Source organism: Ambystoma mexicanum, chromosome 3p, assembly GCF_040938575.1.
Source record: "Ambystoma mexicanum isolate Mex_15411 chromosome 3p, UKY_AmexF1_1, whole genome shotgun sequence".
In the NCBI taxonomy this organism is placed as follows: Eukaryota; Metazoa; Chordata; class Amphibia; order Caudata; family Ambystomatidae; genus Ambystoma; species Ambystoma mexicanum.
The window spans coordinates 1,119,913,714-1,119,930,230 of NC_090925.1; positions in this window are offsets into that span (position 1 = coordinate 1,119,913,714).

Genomic DNA, 16,517 nt, shown 5'->3' on the forward strand with positions numbered 1-16,517 from the left:
CAGATTCTCATCCCATCCTGAGACAACAACATTCAACTTAATGAAGACATCTCACCTTCCAGTCATTCTAGGCTTACCTTGGATCTGCACCTACAACCATTATATAAACTGGACAGCAGGCACGCTCTTCCTGGGTTCTGAGGACTATGTTAAATTGTCTTCATCAGCGCTCCATAGGCCTGTATACGCTTCCCAGAAATGTCCCTGAAAGGTCCCAAGTAGTCGCAGTGAAACTTGTACAACTGGTACCAGCCCAGTACCACAACTTTTGTGAATTCTTCTCCTTTCATGAACATAGGGAATTGCCAACACAATTCCTTTTGTACGAAGGTACATTCTGTCCGCAGGGAACAATAGGCTGTGACAAATCCAAAGAATTTGTATCTTCTCCCCAAGGGGTAGCCACAACCTTTGGGACTAGGTACGTGAGTCCACTAACCTTACCACCCCCTAGGAGACAGGGAAAGTGGGATCTCACTGGGGGTGACTCCTCCTTAGTGGTCAAGGAATCCCCAGACAGGAATTGTATTCATCCTCCCTCATGTAAAGAGTCACACGTATTTGTTGGCTGTATGGTCATTACAAAAGCTAATGTTGTGCATGACCATTTTGACATGGCTGGTAAGGGTTTTGAAGCACAGAAACTAGGAATTGTCCAAGCTTCAAGATAAAGTACCAGCAAGACTGGCACTAAGTTAAAAGGAAGTCGAGAAAGAAAGCGAGGAGGAAAACCCACAGAATTACAGGACGAGAGTCCCTCCCAGAAGGCAGAGACAGGAAGCAGCCCCACGCAGCCGGCATGTAAAGTGGAGAAACGCAGGAGCCAACGGAATACTGCTCTGTCCTACGTGGTGCCGAGACAGCGAGACTTGACTGCAGCTGAAGAGGAGATATGACCACAGCAGAAGTAGTCGACTGGCCCCAGAAGCAGATGATGCTGAAAAACTGTTGAGTACTGATTGAAAGAAGCAGAACCGACAAAGGGCCGACCAAAGCCTGCAAAGGAACCCGAGACACTGTTCCACCACAGCCAAAGGGACCTTCCCCAAAGAACGCTGCTAAGAGGTGCAAAGTATGCAGAGGTTCCCAGTAGGTTGAAGGAGGGTGGAGAGGACTGGCCAAATCCCAGACCAAGGCTAAGCGGAAGATACCCCAAGCAGGTTTAAGAGAAACAGTTGCCCGAGACCGGGTGACAACCAAGATACCCCAAGTAGTGGTGAGAAAAAGGGTGGGAGGCAAGAAGCCCCATGCCGCGGTAGGAGACAAAATACCCCAAATCGTCGTGGTGAAAGTCAAGGGACCGCAATGTGGGGCACAAAACAGAATACCTCAAGACAGGGTGGGAGCTATAGTACCACAAGGCAGAGAGAGAGGGAGAGGAGTCATTCCCCACAAGGCCATGAGAGAGACTGTCTTACAAGGTAGAGTGACCAATATCCGAGCCACAGGGTCCGACACTCTTGTTTCAAGTAGTGAGGATGAACTTTGTGAAATTGTGTACTCTGAACTGGATAACTGGAAAACCAGCCACCATTATCCTGAAAGAGACAAACCCCTTACCAGATCCTTCTGGTTAAAGCTTATGTTAACCCCTTTTTGACAGTAGGGACAGACTTTAGGTGAGATTTGGTTTGGACAGGGGACGGATTTATGTTGTGAGACATCCTCATGAGCACCATTTGTTGTTTTCTCTATAGAATAGGGAATCCGTCCTTAGATGTAGGGAAAAGATAGGCATTACACATTTCTCTTAATAAAACATTGTTGCAAAGATGACCTTGCAGCTCTAATAACCAAATCTAAGGGGATCATTACAGCTTTTCCATTATCCCGCAATTCCGGCGGGATACCAGGAAAGCTGCATTACCGTCCCTGCTGCCCGATATCCCGTTATTACCAGGATATTGGGGTGGCAGAGTAACGCTAAGTTCCCATCCCCATTGATGTAACAGTCCTGGTGCTTCAGTGATTTCTCTGCCGGTAGGGGCTTGAACTCCCGGCTGGTCGGGCCTGCCAGTAGTTCACTGCCCCTACTGGCAGACTCGAAGTATGCAGGTCTGGAAAAGGTGCTGGTACATGTTTTTCCCGCCACCTTATTTCTGGACCGGCATGCTAGTACTGACTCCTAAGTGTCCAGCCGGTGCCTCTTTCTTTTTTGTCTCCAAACAGGACACTAACAAATGTAGGCCTTTTCTGGACTATCATGGATTAAACAGTGACCGTCAATGACAGGTGCCCATTACCACTCATTCTGATATCCTTGGGGCTATCCGTGGCTTGACAATGTTCACTAAATTGAATCTTGGGGGTGCCTATCACCCGATCTGGATCTGGCCCACGATATTTGCTGATCTTCTCTTACATTTGATTGTTGTGTACCTCAACAATAAACTTATCTTTTCAAAGGATCAACACATCTGTGAGGTGTTACAGCTTCTCAGAGGATTGTTAGCTAAATCTGAAAAGTGTCTTTTTCATCAATCCTTGGTCTCCAATCTGGTACACATCCTTTCAGCCACCAGAATCAGTATGGATCCTAGAACAGTAACTGCTGTCCTGGAATGGCCAATGCCACATACTGTACATGTTGTTCAAAGGTTTATTGGATTGCCATACTTTAATAGGAAATTCATTCCTGGTTTTTCACAAAAGATGCAAACTCTCACCAGGCTGTTACAGAAAGGAAAGAAATTCCTCTGGCAGGACCTTGAGCTCAAGCATTTAGAGTCTTAAAGCAAGCCGTTACGATTGCCCAAGCCTTGTGACAACCAGCGCTGGAAAACCTCTTCATAGTGGAGTCTGATGCTTCAAGCACCACTATCGGAGCAGTTCTGAAACAAATCCAGGAGGATGATTGAACAGAACATCCCACAGCCTACATGTCGCGAATCTTGGATGAATCAAAACGGAATTATTCCGTTTTGGAAAAAGAACTTTTAGCTATGAAACAGGCCTGTATGGATTGACAGCATCTCTTATTCGGGGCCTGTTGTCCTGTAGAAATCAGAACAGGCCACTGGAATCTGTGTGTCCTTCAGCTAACAGAATGCCACAACAGTAGACAAGCTAGATGGGTGTATTTCTTTGCCCAATATGAGTTAGTGTTTACTTACGTTACAGGCACCAACAACCTGGTTGCTGATGGTCTCTCTAGAAAGACAGAAAAGAAACAATTGAAAAGAAGACAGGAGAGGATACTTCCCAAGCCCACCTTTGTTTTCCTAGTGACTCATTTCATTCAACTTTTACGATCGGAGACAGCAAAGTACACCTCAGCTAATGCTGCCTCCTTTATAGGTCAGAAACAATTATGGTATGACAAGTGGGTTGTTGTTTCACCACTGCTGACTCTACATTCGTACCCAACAACTCCAAAAACAACTGCTCCACGTGTGTCACGATAGCACAGCAGAGGGACATAAGGGAATCAAGTCCACTTCAGATCTCCTTTTGGTGGCCAAAGCTACAGAAAGATATCCATGACTATGTTTCAGCGTGTTTTACTTGCCAACAAACCAAGATACCAAAGAAACCCCTGCTTGGCAACCTGTTCCAACCCTCTCTTCGTACCACTCCCACGTAGTGTATCTCAACAGATTTTATTGTGGACTTCCCTCCATCCTCTTGCCATACAGCAACTTTGATCACCATAGACTCTCTGACCCTGCTAGCCCATTTCATAGTCATACGGCAAGTACGAGTCTCTCCCCTAATGGGAAAATACTTTCTACAACACATCTTCTGACTACATTGCCTTCCTTCAACTATCATCTGAGACTGAGGAACTCAGTTCACCTCTCGTTTCTGGTCTTATGTTTGAAAGGCACTTGGCATCCACATGGCCCTATCCTCAAGACTTTTGGAGTGACCTCCTACCTAAGGCCGAGTTTTCTGATAACAATACCACAAACTCTTCTATTGGCTTCAGCACTTTCCTTTGTTCCTTTGGGTATCACCCATCATGCATTTCGTGTCTCTAGGCTCGTTGGAAAGCTTAGAATCTTAGCTTTAAGATGACAGTTAAAACTCGCTCCTAGCACAAACGGTTCCGGAGATACGGCCGATTTAGTAGAGGTAGTTTTTCGGATTTGAAATTTTAAAGCTCAGAATGACAGATGACAGTTTTCAGTTTTAAAAATGACAGAATGACACGATTTTAGGAGGCAGTTCCAATAGGCTAAAATAGTTTGGATTAGATTATTTTAAACTAAGAGATTGGTTTTGGCACAGTGCTAGCTGGGTACTCACACTAGATTTTGGACAGGAATGCGACTTTGTCACCGATCGGGTCAGGATTGGCTGGACTTCTGCTAGCAGTTCTTCACAGCGATCTGGTCTCTGGTTCTCTCTGGTTCCGGATACAGCACTGCTTTCTGGATACTGCTACAGGTTCTTGCAAAAGTTCTTGGCAAAGAATTCAAACAGCTTGCCCGGCTGTTGAATAGTTTGGTTGGTTTTGAGGCCTGCTGAAGAGGATTCAGCTGGTTGATTCAGGCCTCTCTGCTACAAATTCTGGAGTTAATTTCTGGTCTCTGGAGATTGATGGATTTGAAGTCTGGATCTCTGGATGTGAAGTCTGAAGTCTCCCGGCAAAGCGTCCTGCAAGAAAGTGGAAAGTGAATGTCCCTACCTGGGTTCCAGTGGCTCTTTTTATGTGTTTTGAAAATGGGTGTGTGCCTGGGCCTAGCTAAGCCTGTCCCTCTCACTTATCATTGACCAAGCTTTCCTGTCTCCCTTGATTGGGGGAACTGGGTTGTGAGTCAGAGTGATGAGGTAGGTTTATGGTCAGAGGAACCTCCCCTTGTCAAATTGCACACAGATCTATTTCTGACCCAAATACATATTTATCTATATACCATTTTTCTAATATTATAGGTCCAGTTAACATATTTTCTGTAGCACCAAACCATCCGATCCCTGTCTTTGTACGATGTCGTGTCCACTTATGACAGAATTCTCCCCTTTTCATCCAGATAACAACCTCTAAACCTTTCCAGATTTTACACAAATGTGCACCAGGGATATGGGTTTCAGATGATAAAGTGTCAGATTTTTAACATGCATACATTTGGAGTAACAACCTTTTTTTCTGCTACTATCCCCAAGAACATACCACAGGGTCCTAACACCTCTTAAAATGTGCACAGAAAAATCACAAGAATGATGATGTTAATTATATAATTTTCACAAGTCCGCACTATGAATTATCCATCTTTTTAAAATCATGCTCTGGCCCCAAAGGGGTGTGGTTTTCCAAAGCACATGGTGGAATTTCTGGTTTGTCCACTTCCCCCAAGCTCAGCTTGATCTCACAGGCACTGTCCCTCCCAGTTTCTCCCAAGAGGAAGCCATTTACGACCCCCCCAATATAACATTTGCCTGAGCCAGGGACAGTGCTTTGTTTAGTTTCCTGTAGTCCCCAGGTGCCACTCCCCTAATTCAATCAGAGAGGTGTCATCTCCTTTTGGCAGGGGCAGCAAGATGCAGCCAGGCCTGGGAACACAGCTGCTGAATTCCCTCTCCTGTCGGGGGTAGTTGTCAGGCAGAATTCACCCTCTTCAAGCCAGGCTTCAGCTAACTGTCACTTTAGTTCCCAGTTTTCTACATTCAAATCACACTGACAATTTTTGCACATGCAGCTAGAATGCTGATTCTAAGTTCAAAACTATGACATTTAACAGTTGCAACCTATGTTACACTCAAAGGTAGGTCACTCATTTATTTTAAACATTTCGATTTTAGTGGCTTTCTGTCCATTTAACTTAAGCTGCTGACATCCACAGCTCAGCCAGTTTTGTTATAAACATTGTTTTGGGCTCTTCATCTTTCCAGATTTTGTATGCACACAAGAATACATTTTGCCAAATGTCTGCTGGTGTTCATTGAGATTTTTGAATATCTTGTGATGTTTAAAATAGGCATTTTTAGCTTGCATTCAGGGAAACAAAGGTGATTTTAAAGCACTTTTAAGCTAACAGGCACTGCTGTTTTTCCTTAGGCACACATTCCACTCATGGCACCCCTGGCCCATCATGCTTGCACTGGTGGGTGGCAGGTCAGGGGACCATTTTGGTGTGCGCACAACTGCACGGTTCTCTAGGATTCTGGTGCACATGTGGGCTTTTCCGCCCTCTTGGATTTCCTGAGCCCACAGCACCAAATATTGCAGCATAATAACTTGAACGTGGGCCAAGACACCCAACAAGCCCCCCCGCCCGACTGCACTTTGATTTCTAGTCGAGGGGGAGTCGGGTGCAAAGGATGTTTTGATCCACGCGCTGGGATGTCCGCATCATCTTCTTCCAATTCCGTAGATGGCACAGTTCAGCATCTTTTCCTCCATCCGGTTGGATCGATCGTTTCTCCTCGCCTGTCCTGATGGGAATATTGGGCGGTACCCCGGGCCCCTTGGATCTTTGCTCCCGGTCTCCGGGTTGTTCTCCTTGGTCAGTCTCCGTGGTTTCATCTCTCCTAGGATGATAAAGCAAAAGCAGCAATACCTATTCGTAGACATTTCTCCACCACTATTAATGGTGGGGCGGCATATACATTTTATACATCAGGATACATTTTTCAGTCTTATTTTAAAACAAGATATAACATGAAACATTTTTTTTCCAATCATAATATTTTAGAGACTATATGTGGGATATTTTAGGATGGGAACTGAATTAATCTGGAGCGGTCCCCTCTGGTATTGCAGAGGACTCCTCCAGTTGCTGCAGAGTGTTCCTGGGATGACAACACTTTAGCTGATTTATATGGACCCACTTGTCTTCCCCTTCCACCAAACTACCTTTGGGGATGCGGATCTTATAGGCTACAGGGGAGATTTTGTCTATAATTTTAAACGGTCCCTTACACGTAGGCAAACATTTTTGCAGTTTGGCCTGGTTTCTTTGGAAATTGTATAGATAGACCCGGTCTCCCACAGTATATTGCTTCCTGGTAGTCTTCAGGTCGTAGTGGGTTTTCATGCTATCAGCTGATCTTTCTAGATTCCGCGGAGCATAGGCAAAAGCATGTTGAAGGTGTTTCCTTAAATTCTCCACATACTCATGAGTTGTGGAGGCATTTATCAACGTCTGCTCTTGGGTCCTGTAGAGCAAATGCTGGGGAAGCACCATCTTGCGTCCGGTCATCAACTCAAATGGTGACATTTTAGTTGCAGATGAAGGGGTAGATCTGATGGCCATTAGGACCAGAGGTAATCGGATATCCCAACTTGGCCCAGAATCTGCCACAAACTTTTTAAGATGCTCACAATGGTTCGGTTGTAGCGTTCTACTGCCCCAGAAGAAGCTGGCCGGTAAGCAATATGTAACTTCCTTTTGACCCCAGTATCTCCCACATCTTTGTCATTATCTCGCTGGTGAAATGGCTACCTCTGTCTGACTCAATCCTTTGAGGCAGACCAAAACGGGAAAAGATGTGGTTAATCATCAGGGCAGCTGCTGTTTCTGCCTTGCAGTTTGGGGCCGGGAGACATTCCACCCACTTGGTAAACAAGCATGTGACGGTCAACATGTACTTGTTTCCTCTAGATGAGCGAATTACAGGGCCTACGAAGTCGATTTGCAAATCTGACCATGGCAGTGTCATCCCCCTCTTTTGGAGAGGCGCCCGGTGTGTGAGGGATGATGGCTGAAATTGTGCAGACACCCCTTCAAGTATTGGTCGAGGTCCTGCCCCATGTGTGGCCAGTATGCAACCTCCCTTAAGATCTCAAGTGTTGTGTGAAACCCCCTATGACCGGCGGTGGCCGCATCATGGGCGTGACTTAACATCAGGCTTCAGAATGAGGTAGGGACCACCCACTGATCATGGCCAGCTTGGGATTTCCTTACCAACAAACCGTCTTGGATTCAGAACCTTTTTGGACATTTCATCAACACTCTTAGGTCCTCTTTCCCAATGTAATCGGTATCCGTCAGGGGAAAGTTCTCAGGGTCCTCAATGTGTTGGTAAAACTTACCAATTACTGGATCCCCCTTCTGAGCTGTAATCAAATCAGCATCAGGGGTCTCCTTACTCCATTGTGCAGTTGAAAGATCATTGTGAGCATTTGTCTGGGACCTAGTGATAGCAGTGACCTGGATTTCCCCCAACAGGGACTCTATTTCTATTAGATCCCCTTGGATGGCCCCGGTTTTGGCCAGATGATCAGCTAAGTCATTTCCAGTTTTGTCTGGTCCCTCTACTTTGGAATGACCCTTGATCTTTTTCCAGTAGATGGTCATCCCCTTCGATGTGACCAGATCATCAATATTTTGGATTAACTTCCCATGTTTCAGGGGTTTGTTATTAGCACATAACATGCCTCTGGTTTTCCAATTGACCAGGTGCTCCACGAACCCGTTCCGTACATAATCCGAATCTGTGATTATGACCAGTTTGTGGAGTTGATGTTGGACAGCAGTGAGGATGGCCTGATGCACAGCCATCAACTCTGCCACCTGACTACTTCGGGGACCAATTTTGTACCCAGCGGAGGGTACTGGAAACTCTGTCACCCATGCATTCCCTACGCCGGCCACCAGTTCTTTCTCTCCGTTGTTGTCAACATGGTAAGAGCATCCATCCACATAGACAGTGGGCATCCCCTCACCCTTATCTTCTTCAAAGACTTTGTGGGGGGAACTAAGGTATGCCTCCATGTTGTCCTTGATTTTTAGACTTTCGTCCTCGAGACAGTTTCCTCTGGCACAATCATGCAAGTCAGCCAGACCTTGCACGAGGGGACTCTTCTTGTTTTGGCCATATCTGACCTCCACAGGAAAGCCTTGCATTGACAGAATCCAGGAAGTAATTCGGGAATTACTCACATTTCCGGCCCGGATTGTGCCACTTTGGAGGTATTGCAGAGGCTGGTGTGGAGTCTCCACTATGATGTGTTCCCCCTGGATAAACGGGCGGTAATTCTTCAATGCCCACACCGTTGCCAGGAGTGCCTTCTCACAATCGTTGAATTTCTCCTCCACAGAGGATAAAGTTTTGCTCGTATAGGAGATTACTTTATTGACCTTGTCATGCTTTTGGTATAATACTGCCGTCAAGCACGTATTAGAGAACCCTGTCTCCAGGAAGAACTCCTTGTTTCTGACAGGGTAAGCTAGGCAAGGCGCTTGTGAGAGGCTTCCCTTGAGTTGTCTTACTGCCTCAGATTGTTCTGGACACCATTCCCACTTGACCCCCCCCCTTCAAGAGATGAATCAGGGGTCTGGTGATCTCTGCGTAGCCCTCAATGAACTTTCTGCTGTAATTAGTCAGTCCAAGGAGGCTCCTTAGTTCCCGCAGAGTGGTGGGGTCTTTCAGTTTCTGAAGTGCTTCCACTTTCTTTTCCTGGTGACAGAGACCCTGAGGAGTAATCTCATGCCCTAAGAAATTAACACGGGTTCTACACCACTGTGCTTTCTGAAAGGAAAGTTTTGCTCCGGCGGCCCTCAACTGTGTCAGAACATAACGGATCTCCGCTATGTGTTCCTCCACAGATGAACTTTTGATGAGGACATCATCTACATAAGCCAGGTTACCCCTCGCACCCAGGTCGGGCATGGCCTTGTGTAGGAAAATGTTGAATTCATTGCCGGAGTTGAGGTATCCGAAGGGAGTCCGGGTCCATGTGTACTGCTGGCCCCCAAAGGTAAAAGCCAGTTTGTATTGGTCCTCCCTACTGACAGGCACGGTCCAGTATCCATTGGTCAGGTCTATTGCTGTGCATACCTGTGACCCCTGGATCTGGGCCAGCCCTTGGTCAATGTAGGGCAGAGCCCATCGGGAAGTATGGACCCGTTTGTTGAGCTCCCTAAGGTCGGCGCAGAGTCTCCACTGGCCGTTTGGCTTCAATATTCCCAGCACCGGATTATTGAAAGTGCTGTGGACTGGACGGATTATTCCCTGGGACTCAAGGTTCTTAATTATTTCAGTAAGGGACACCATGGATGCGAGAGGCAAGCAATATTGCTTCACAAACACTGGAGTCATGCCAGGGTCTGTGGGAATTGTTGTTGTGTGGATGTTGGTGCGACCACAGTCATATGAGTCTACCGCAAAGAGATCTTGGAAATCCAAGAAAACTTGTTTCAACTTTTGCTTCTGTTCCAGAGTCACGCAGGCATCAGCCAAGTTGACTCTCTCTTCCACCATCTGCCTGAAGCCTGGAAAGACTTCTGGTTTTGCTATCGCAATGGCCTCCTCCAGCTGGGTGGAGAAGTCCCTGGTCAGAGTGCTGATTTGGACTGGAGGCTTCAGGTGGGAAAGGCAGCCCTCATGGACCTGGAAAATCACCTCATCCCTCCTGAAGTCACAAGTCACATCTTCCTTACCATAAGGGCAAGAAGTGTACACCAGGAAGTTCCCCCCATGCCGGGTAAAGATCCTGTATGGTGTTGTATTGTCATCACTGTCACTGTCAAAACAGTCCTTGGGGATTGGTCCTAACAGTTCAGTTCCTAAATCAATGGGGAAATGTCGGTCATCAACCGCCATTCCAATAATGGTGCCTGCGGCTAGAGTAATACTCTGTAAGTCGCTGTTATCCACCTCTATTGGAATGGTGTCATGTTCTATGTTGACTAATGGTGTTGGGTTTACCCCTAACCCTTGCTGGTGGAGAGAAGCATTTAGATGAATATAAACATCAGGGTTTTTCAATGTTTGTCCTCTTTTAACTTTCACTTCCAGGGAGAATTGTCGGGTCCTTTCTGGGATGGTGACTTCCTCTTTAAGCTGAATTTCAACTGCATAAGGTAGCAATTGAGCTGACCTAAATGCTTTTTCTTGATCATCAAAGCCCATGGGATTATCCGCTAATCAGGACCAAGCTTTGAAGTTTATTAGGTCCAAACTAATGGCGAAGCGATTGAGAATGTCACTGCCTAAGTAAAAGGCGGCAGTGACGTCTCGCACGACCCAACAATTATGGACTATGCTCTTGTTGCCAATGGAGATTTTGAGCATACACCTGCTTGGCAGGAGATGTTTGGAATTGGGTGTTTCCAGATCCATTTGTCTATCAGTTTGAATGTGGGAATGGCTGGATCTTTTGGGAGTTGGCAGAACATGGCTTCGCTGATTGAGCTCTTACCGTTGTTCACACACACTCGAGCGAGAACAGAGTCCTTCCCATCATTTAACTGAAGAGGGATGAACAACTGCTCTCCAATTTGCTGAATATCAGCCAAGCTCTGAGCTGATTTCACATCTTTCTGGACTATAGGAGTGAGAGTGTCTGATTGTGTATTGGTAAAGAATTTCAGAGTGTTTCCTTCCAGTGTGGAATACCACCTTAAACTGGAAGGAAGGTTGATTTTCAGAAATAGAGAGGACCCCCCATCACCAGTCTGTTGCCCTACCGCTATTACTGTCACGTCTGGAATTTGGTTGTTCTGGAAGTGAAATTCTACTTGGTCAGATTTTTGCTCAACCATGTGGCAGGTGCCGTTTAAACTAACATGGTTGACACTCTGTTTTAATTTTATTGGTCGGATAGTCTGGGTCCAGAGGACCTTGTTTACACAATCTATTAGGGGTGACACCCTTGTCAGGAGGTCATTCCCTAGTAAACAAGGGGTGCCCTCTGGAGTTACTACTATGACCGGGTGTTTCACCTTGTGACGCCCAATTTTAATGTCCAAGTCTGCAGTCCCCTCGATGGGAATTTCCTTCCCGTCAAAGTTCTGAAGTTGTCCAGGAAGAGAGGTGAGAGGAATTCGGTAATTCTCCCTCCTTCCTGCATTCAGTTCATCAAAGGCCCTTCTGGACAGAAGGGTAGCTTGGGATCCAGTGTCCGCCAGTGCCAAAATTGTACCCTGTCCCTGTCCTTGTAGCGGGGCAAAATATCTTCCCTCCTTCTCCTCAAGGGGGGACAGATAATGCACATTTTTGGACAACTGGTGGGCTGACTTTCTGGTTTTGGACATGGCGAGAGAAGAGATTTGGGCAGAATTCTGTGAAGAGCCTGGGGAATCTGAAAGAAAAAGTTGGCAACGGGAAATGGTTTCAGTTTCTGGGCTGGCCACCCCCTTTTTGGAGGCAGTCATCAGGATGGGTTTGACCCATGGGATTTTGGTATTGTTGGTTCTGGGATATAATGATGGGAGGCGACAGCTCAATCCCCACATCTACCCAGTGTATTGATGCGGTTTTAGGTTCCCTTGGTTCCGGTTCTGGGCCGCCCCCTGCTCTTTGGAGGCAGTCACCCGGATGGGTTTGAACCAGGGAAGTGTGGTTTTGTTGGTTCTGGGATAGGATGATGGGCGGCGACAGCTCAATCCCTACATCCACCCAGACTGGATTGGAATCTCTTGGGACCCATTTTTCCTTGGGTGGAGTTCCCCCATCTCTGAAGGAGAAGATCCTCTTCCCAGGATCCTCTGAGGATCCCTCTCCCTCAAATTGGAAGACCTGTACCTCCTCCACAAAGTGGGTCTGTTTGGGTCCTTTGTTTCTCCTACCCCCCCTCTGCTCCTTGGGAGGCAGGCTTTCAGGGGCAGGAGATTTTGTTTCCGGTTCCTGGTTTTCCAGGGGCTGTTTACAAGTTGGGAAGGAAGCTTCCTCCAAGGCTTTACACCCCTCTTCCCCTTGTGCCTCCTCCCTGGGAACCGGTGGGTTATCGGGGTGCTGCCCCCGTCATTGTTCTGGAGCACCAGGTCCAGAGTTTGGGGCATTCTGTGGTGACATGCTCATCTGAGGGTTCTGTTGAGCCCTCAGTATGTGACCCAGATCCAGTGCCATATTTTGGACCTGGCGCTCAAGTTGGGAAACCCGCTCAGGTTGATACGGGGTTCTGTTTTCTCCCCTGGGCTGATCCCGGGAAGGGTAGCTATCCCTTCTCTGGTAATACCCTGGGTTGGGAAGATTTGGGTACCCCTCCACCCTTGGCCTCCCCTCTCCCGGATTAGGTGGTCTGGGCTCAGGAAATTGGGGAAAGAAGGATGGATGGTTTTGGGGTTGGAAATTGGGTGGATACCTGGGAAAAAAGTTCTGCCCAGTGTTTGGGGAATTTTTGCCCTCCTGTGGGAAGTTAGGAGGGAAGTTCCCCGGGTTAGGCGCTTGGCTGGATCCCCCCCTTGGGCTGGAGGAGTCCACACATAACCCAGGATGGGTCGGTTTCCCTTGTAGCGGGGACTTACATAGTCATGGGAGCGGGGGACCCCATTTGTGGGACTACCTCCTTGACTCCCTGTCTGTGACTGGCCCGAGGGCCTTCTGGGCTGTGAATTATTTGGCGCAGGCAGGTTTTTAGGCCCCCCCCATCTCCAAATCTAAAACGGGGGCAACCTTTACCTCTGCCACCTTGGCAGCAGCAGGGGTGCTGTTGGTTTTGGGGTTTTTCTGCGCATTACTTTTATTTTCTATGGGCTTCTGCACCTCATAGATCCGGGTTGCTTGCTCAATTACCCAGTCTAAAGATCTTTTCTCGTGAAAATCTCTCACAAGCTGGGTCATTATGTACTTGGGAAGAGCATGGAAAAATGTGTTGATGAATTCTCTGCTGTCCGTGCGCACCCTTCTGGTGGTCTGCGCAAAGGCACGCTTCAATTCTTGCACAAATTCTTGTGGGGCCTGATCCTCCCCACATTGCAAATTGTAGGCTGCCTTGCGAGCCTCTTGGGGATTTCTATGTACAGAAATATGTTTCAAGATGGCCGCCCTATATGTGGACCATCTTGAATGGTTTTGGTCCCCCAGCCCCGCAAAGAAACTGGAGTATTCAGGGTGAATGTCCATTTGACGTACTGGATGCAGCTACTGCTGTCCTTCAAATGGAAAGTCTCCATCATTTGCTCATAGAGCTCCAAGTGTTCCCAAACAGAATACTTGGCGTTCTTATGATAAGGCGTGATGACACTCCTGATTGACTTAATATGTTTTAAGGGGTCCTTAAGCAAGGCCCTTTTCACCTTATTGGCCTTTTTGGTTCGGGTAACCCTGGTCCATTCATCCTCTGATTCAGAAGCACTGCTCCCCGAGGTGCCCGTCTGATCTTCCAGGTTTTCCCGGATTCTGCGGGCCTGGGAATAGCTGGTAGAATGTGGGGACCTGGTCTCCTGTGTTCTGTGACGCTTAGAGGAGTCTTCAGATCCCTCCTTGCTACCAGGATTTGATGGGTACCCCCCCCCCACTGACCTAACTGGGCAGAGGTTTTTAGGATGCCCTTAGGGGGCCTACTCTCCTGGGGTTCCCCACTAAATTGCACTGTACTTAGGTGCCCATACCCGGATGCCTGCCCATCCATTCCTGGGTGGTACTGGCCTATGAGCCCCATCCTTTTGGCTGGATAGTAATCTGCCATCCCTATGGCCCTGTGCTCATGTGCGCCATGGGACACGGGGGTGGCAGAGTCCAGGGACTGGGAGAGATGAAGGCCTCTGGTACTAGGGCTCCTGAGGTTATGCTCAGGCGTTTCCCTTTTCCAGCGAACCTCATCTCTATCAGCCCCTGCTCCCTGTTGCAATGCAAGAGCCTGCACTTTCAGTTCCTCAGTTAAGGCCTTACTAGACTCTATCAGTCTCTCCTGCATGGCTACCTGTTGCTGGAGCCTATCATTGTGCTGACAGACATTTTCTCTCTGTGCCTCCTGATTGGTCCTGGAGTACTGGGCCAGTCTCTGCTGCAGGAGGGTTACCTCCTGAGTCCCATCCCTACTGGCCTGCTCCTTTCTTGCCAGAGCCTCCTCCACCCTCCTGGTGTGATCTAGCAAGCCCTGATGCTCTTTTTGGAGGTCACCCAGCCCCTGGAGGGCCAAGTGATTTTCTTCAATTTTTCTTTTTAAATGGCACACTTCCTAGCCTAAGGTATCCCTTTCCTGACCAAGAGCCTTCATTTGTCACGCCAGGTCGTCCCTCTGCCTTTGAAAGGCACCAGCTTTCTGTCGCTCCTGATCAAACTCTGCCTGGGTATCCAGGTCTTTCAGGATCAGTTTATTACTCTCTGCCTTTTCCCTATCTAGGTGGCTTTGCAGGGTGACTACCTGCTCAGCGCATGCCCTATTGAAATCTAATTGTTGCTCCAGCTTTTTCTGGCTCTGCAGTAGGGAGTCCAAACCTTCTTGGTACTCCTTCTGCAAGGCCAGAAATCTGGTATCCTGGTCAGACTTTTCCTGTTGCAAGATATACATGTCCTCTTTGATTTTAATGAGATACTGTCTGCTCTCATTTTCTGACTCCTGGCTTCTGTGCATCCTCTGCTCAGAAGAGACCAGGTCAGATTGGGCCTTCAGCACATTTGTCCTGCATGGCTCCCATATATAGATACAAATATGCCGCTATCCTAACCATCTTGTCGTGTTCATCTTTAGCTTTAGGAGCCATGTATAGTTCACTCAGGGCCACATGTAAGGGACCCTGATCTCTCCAGATATCTAACACAGTTGCAGTGACCTGTCGTGTGATTGCCTGCAACCACGCATCCTGGCCCTGCTCAGTCCATTCACCTCTCACAAATAGCTTATGTAAGAAGTGCTCTCTGGCTATTTTGATGTCTACCAGTGTCGTCATTCTGGAATTTGAGTTCCTTCCTGACTTACAGAAGTTTGTATTTTATTTTGCAAAACAGACCCTTTCCTTAGAGCGCTCCTTTGAGGGGTGCTTTCAAAGTGTAAAACAGCGTGGTGATGATCTAACCGGATATGTGTATCCGGTCAGTTGACACACTGTATTAAGCTGCACAAGTGGTAAATCTAATCCAGAATATCCCAGATGAGCCCCCACTTTGTAAGCGGATTCAATTCAACACTACAGCTAAGTCAATGCCTAGTCTGGGATGCTGAGGGAAACCCTTATTGATATATTTTTATGTCCAGTTCGTTTACTCTGGATGACAACCCTTATATAACACCCCTCTCTTAGAATCCCCCTGATCCCACTGAGCCAAGAAGTAGGTTTGTTTTGCAAATTAAAAGGTTTATTTGAAAATTAAACAATATATATATATATAGCACACTTTTATAATAAATTAATGTTTGATAGCACACTTGTGAAGATGATAGTGATCAACAATGGATAAGGTTACAGTGGTACAGAGTTTTCTTCCCCTTGAGGGTTTCCCTAGGGTGGTCTCCTTGCGACAAACTGCCTGGCCTGTACCACCAATGGGCAAGCAGTGCTTCCTAGGGAGATCATCCACAACAGCAGTGCCAACCACAGTCTGGACACCAAAACAGGTTAGTGACAGCGACTTACAAACAGCAACACAAGTAGGGAAGCAACAGAGGCAGGAGCCAGAGCTCCTACGTGCCAGTCACAGAAGCTATCCACCACACGCCAACCTAAGTCTGCCAGAGGAGGAGCCCAGAGCAGCTCTCCTAGACAACCAAGGACATTCAATAACCCCTCACCCCAAACGAAAGACTGGACTTCCCTTTGGGGCCCAGCGAGACCAGCTTAACACGAGCTTGGACACTGTACAGTTACCATTGTTAGTCTGTGGTGGGCCGATATGGAGAATGGGGCAGGGCTTAAGGCACTATATAAATACTCTGCTATATATAACACCTCCCAGGTGGGGAAGATAGG